We start from the raw sequence: 6,000 nt of genomic DNA on the forward strand, positions 1-6,000 counted from the left end.
CCTTCCCAGCCTGGCAGTGCCGCTGCTCCCACTGCAGTCACCATTGTCAGATCATTCTTATTTACTGCTAGGCAAAACATGGATTTTTATACCCCACTTTCTGCTCAGGCTCTCCACAAACTGAGCCCTCAGAGCTCTGTCAGCCTCACAGGTGCTGGCAAAATGTGCTGAAGTTTCTCAAAATGTGCTCAGTTGTCTCTGAAGTTTCAGACCAACTCCAGAGACAACCATCACAGCCCAGAACATTCCAACACCATTTCTGCTGAGCTAATTTAGATTTTATTTTATACTCCCAGACAGTTCAAGCAGCTCAGCCTAAAGCCTGCTCCATTCAGCTTCCCTCCGCTCGCTGGAAGATTGAGTTTGTGTCAGGAGTGTATGTACAGTGAGACAATCCCAAAGAAACCAATTGGCCACACCAGGATTCAGCAGCTGGAGTGACAGCTGAGCACGGCCAGAGGTTATCAAAGACCCAACAGCTTGCAAAGATGCACAGAAAAAAACCACTAAAAATACTATTAAAAATACTATAAAATAAATAATAATAAATTTAATAATATGTATTATTAAATTATTATTAAAATACTATACTATATTATATATATACAATACTATGTATATATACTATATGTATATATATACTATATATATTACAGTACTATATTCCATATAATATATATATATTATATGAACTATAACGATATATTACTCCCCCCTGATTTATTCCCCCTTTTCTGTTATGACTTTAAATTTAATGACACATTCATGGAAAGGTGCTCCAGAACCCTTCAAGATTATTTTTGTATTTTTTATATTTCATATAATATATGGTAAATATAGTGTAATAATATATATCATACATAATAAATATAATATAGTATTATAGTATATATAGTATGTATATTATATTAATATACATACTATATATACTATAATACTATATTTAGTATAATATACACTAAATATATTTAGATAATATAATATATAATACATTAAAATATAATATATAACACATATTGATATATATAAAATATATTAAATATATGAATATACTATATACTAAAATCTTGTATATAATATATAATATATAATATATAATATATAATATATAATATATAATATATAATATATTATATATTATATATTACATATTATATATTACATATTATATATTATATATTATATATAGTATAGTATATATATTATATACAGTATAAAGTATATATAATTATATTATATAAAATATATATTAATATTTTATATTTAATATAAATATATTAAATATATTATTATACATACATATACATTATTTCTGTATATATATGTATATATGTATATATGGTGTATATATATAGTGTGTGTATATAGTGTGTGTATATATATATATATACATACTATAATACTGTATTTAATATAATTTGTAAAAATACTATAAAATGGGAACACAAGTCATTTGGCGTGTTGCATAACAAAGGTTGAAAATAAACCCTGCACCTCTGGGTGCCAGAGTTGAGCAATGCTGTTCAGGATAAGCTCAGCCCAGCAGTGATTGCAGACAGACAGGTCCCAGGGCAGGGTGTCAGCAGGTGACATTCAGCACACACAGGTCCTGACAGAAACATCAAATCCTCACCTTCTCACACTCACATGTCTCGTCTAGTATATATTATAAAGATTATATATATATATATATATATATATATATATATATAGTTTATTATATATAAAGATTAATCTTGGTCTGATCTGTCTGAACAGCAGTAGGAACTCTAAAGATTGGGATCAATAAAAAAATCTTTATATTATTAATTTTTTAATTAACCATATTAACGCTTTATTTTGTTAACCATAGCAGTGAACTCTCTAAACTGGTGCTGCTGGGCCAGGAGAACTTCCCAAAGCTGTTCCCTGAATTGGTTTCCAAGGAAAATTGATAATGCACAGCCTGTAACTGAGAACAAGCTTTTATACTGATGCCAGCAGCATTTGTCAGCTGTCATTTCATCCCTCAATTTATTATTTTATCCCAACATTGCACAGCACAAACTGTTGTCACTGATTTAAATCACAACAGCTCCAACAGCTCCTTCTCAGAACAGTGACAAACCCAAACTCAGGCTGAAAAAACAATTAGGGGTAAAATATGATTTAGCAGACTTCAAGAAATGATGTTTATTATGGGTTTTTTTATTTATGGGCTAAAATATGATTGTAGCAGACTTCCAAGAAATGCAGTTACAGATCTTAAAGGAACTTTTAAGTTGTCAATTCGTTTCTCCCCAATCTCCAGCTTAATTCCCTATAGAATTCCCAATTTCCTTCTCATACATTTACTTCAGAAGCACCTGGATATTAAACCTTATAAAATATCTCTATATCTAAAACCTTATGAATTATGGGCTAAAACAATGATTCAAACCTTCCTGCAGCCCCAATTTCACCATTTCTCACCTCTTCTTTCACTCACTTACTGTTAGAATTTTCCACCTTTGTGTTTCCACCTTAGTGTTAGGATTTTCCACTTTTGGAAGAGCAACTCTCAAATTGCAGAAGAATATTTCAGTTAAAGCTGACAACACAAATCTCTAACTGAAACAAAAGCACCTTCCAATTTTTTCTAGCTATTTCAACAAAATGCAAAAGCAATTCTCATTAGAAAAATAAATTAACTATTGCTTAAAAGCTTTAAATACATTAAATGTTTTATTACATTAATAACAATTAATTTCTGTGCAATCAAAATAATCTCTGTTACTTTACAAGTGACATGGTGTGGGTTTCCTTACAGCCATACAAAATCAAGGATGCCATTAATTAATGGAATATTTAATTAAATAGCTGGCCCATGGAATTTAATGAATTTAATTCCAGCAATAAGTTGCACACTCATTTGCAGCCTCCAACCCATTACCCACCCACCGGGGCCTTCATAATGGCAGGTAGAGAGAAAATTAAAAATAAGACCTCAGAGAACACAGAGAGTAAATTGAAAGAGACCTTTAAAAAAAAAAAACCCTCATTTACAGCTTCTGTTTCTCAAAGGAAACATCAGTTACTCTACAGAGAAATTATTTATCTTCTCTGTGCTTTAATAATAAAAAAAAAGGTCACAAGGTAGCATCATTTGCATAAATGTTTTCCCTTTAGTTCAATGAACATGCAATTTCAGCCAGTTAAAAAGGAAAATTATGATCCCTTGCCAACTTAATGAAGAACAAGAATCCAAAGAGCAAAGGGAAACAAGGAGTTTGTAAAAATATATTTGGAATCTGTCACGTCAGAAGGAAAAAACTGTTCCAGCCAAACCCAGGACAGAATCCAGTCTGAGACATAAATAAAAGTTCTTCCACAAAACTCCTTTAGTACTTTATACATGTTAATGGAATTCCTGGAGTGCCAGCAGAACCAATTGCTGTAACCAATAACTGAAATTGTGATGGGGGCACAGGTTGGAACAGAGCAGGGCAGGAGGAACAGTCACAAGAAGTGGTAAAAATACACATTTTTCTGTTGTCAGCCTTCCTCCCATTCCTAATTAATATTTGAGCATGACAGAGCAGGAAGTGGCATTAATGGGATTGCACTGGGGTCAGAGGGACAGCTCACAGTGCCACTGGGCCCTGCTTCTGAGGGGGAAAAAGAAAAATAAATTCAGGGTAGAGCTGCCAGATGATCAGACAGACACAGGCATGCAAACCTTAACAAGTGGGAACACATCAGAGTGCAGGCAGATAACTATATTCAAGTCTCTATGACAATTTTTATTTCATTTTATTCAAGATTTTATTAAAATATCATACTGCAATTGTCACATGGGTTTGCCAGGTTGCCTCTACCTATATATCTAACCTATAGATGGATAAATTTAATCTTGGGTCAAGCTAATGGGTCAATCAAAGGGATCAATCAAAGGGGTCAATCAAAGGGGTCAATGTGATGGGTAAACCAAAAGGATCAATCTGATGGGTAAATCAAAGGGATCAATCTGATGGGTAAATCAAAGGGATCAATCAAAAAGGGATCAATCAAAGGGATCAATCAAAGGGATCAATGTGATGGGTAAACCAAAAGGATCAATCTGATGGGTAAATCAAAGGAATCAATCTGATGGATAAACCAAAGGGATCAATCAAAGGGATCAATGTGATGGGTAAACCAAAAGGATCAATCTGATAGGTAAATCAAAGGGATCAATCAAAAAGGGATCAATCAAAAAGGGATCAATCAGATGGGTAAATCAAAGGGATCAATCTGATGGATAAACCAAAGGGATCAATCAAAGGGATGAATCAAAGGGATCAATCTGATGGATAAACCAAAGGGATCAATCAAAGGGGTCAATGTGATGGGTAAACCAAAAGGATCAATCTGATGGGTAAATCAAAGGGATCAATCTGATGGATAAATCAAAGGGATCAATCAAAGGGATGAATCAAAGGGATCAATTTAAGGGATCAATCAAAGGGATCAATCAAAGGGATCAATTTAAGGGATCAATCAAAGGGATCAATGTGATGGGTAAACCAAAAGGATCAATCTGATAGGTAAATCAAAGGGATCAATCAAAAAGGGATCAATCAAAAAGGGATCAATCTGATGGGTAAATCAAAGGGATCAATCTGATGGATAAACCAAAGGGATCAATCAAAGGGATCAATTTAAGGGATCAATCAAAGGGATCAATCTGATGGGTAAATCAAAGGGATCGATCAAAGGGATTGATCAGACGGGTAAATCAAAGGGATCAAAAAGGGGTCAATCAAAAAGGGGTCAGCATCAAAGGGATCAATATCTAATGGGTCAATATCTAATGGGTCAATAACTAAAGGGTCAGTTTCTAAAGGGTCAATTTAATGCTGAATTCCTGCCAAACTCGGGCCCTTCAAAGCACAGAGATTGTGTCCTGAGCCCCTCAGAGCCCCAGCAGTGCTGGTTGCTCCCACCCCTCTGCTCTGACGCACAATTCCCATTTCAGTCCCTCTCTCCCAGCTGGCCGGGGGGCTGTGGGGACCCGTGGCAGTGCCCCAGAAATGCCAGGAATTCCCTTTCCCTGCTGCTGGAGCTGTGCTGGCAGCAGGAGCCAGCCTGGCACCGAGCCCCAGCGCCCTTTAAAGGCCGAACATCCGCAGGGACTCGGGGCAGGCTGGCTTGTCCTGGCACCCTGAGCTTGCCACGGACACCAGGAACTGGCCTTTTAAAAATGAAATTTAAAAAAAAATCAGATTTTGTTTTATTTTCCAAATTTTTCTTCATTTCCACAGAAGACAACAGTGCAAAGCCCCATTATCTTCCTTCATATCCAAATGTCGGTTTCTCAGCTGTTTAGGTGGCCTGGAAAGGCCCAGGGTGGCCTTGGACAGTCCGGCGCTTCAAAGGACGAGAAGAGACTTCAGATCTTTTCTTGGTCTCGGTGTTTATTAATTGTTTATCTAAAAGATTTTCTTTCAGCCCAACAGAGGTCTGCACAGCAGCCAGCCATGGGCACACTGAGAGCCCCCGGGGCGGTCACTTATCTTTATACCCGAAGTTACGTGTACAATATTTATCAATTTTCCCCAATACCTTCTACCCTTATTAACCGGTGCACTTCTAGTAAAGACCAATCCCAAAGTGCCACCATCACCACAGAAGATGGAGGCCAAGAAGAAGAAGAAGGACAGGACACGCCCCAATTCCTCCATCTTACTTCTTTAGACCCCCCTGTACAGAAATCCTAAACCCTGTGTTCTACACTCCAATTAACTTATCCCTTCACCATTTACCCCAGTGAAATCCTCCCATCCTCATACAGGTGTCATCTCCTGTGTAGGATCAAAGTCCTGCCACCAGACACTTCTGGCAACATTCCAGGACTCCCGAGCCTCCCAAGGGTGGTCTTGGTCACTCTGCACATCAGTCCTGAGGTGCTGAGATCCCACACCCAAACGTGGACACAAGGTTAGTTACCTGTTTCAAACAGGCTTTTAATGACACTAAGCTAATTAAGTTCATTAAAAATGA

This window comes from Melospiza georgiana, chromosome 11 (assembly GCF_028018845.1).
Source record: "Melospiza georgiana isolate bMelGeo1 chromosome 11, bMelGeo1.pri, whole genome shotgun sequence".
Lineage (NCBI taxonomy): Eukaryota > Metazoa > Chordata > Aves > Passeriformes > Passerellidae > Melospiza > Melospiza georgiana.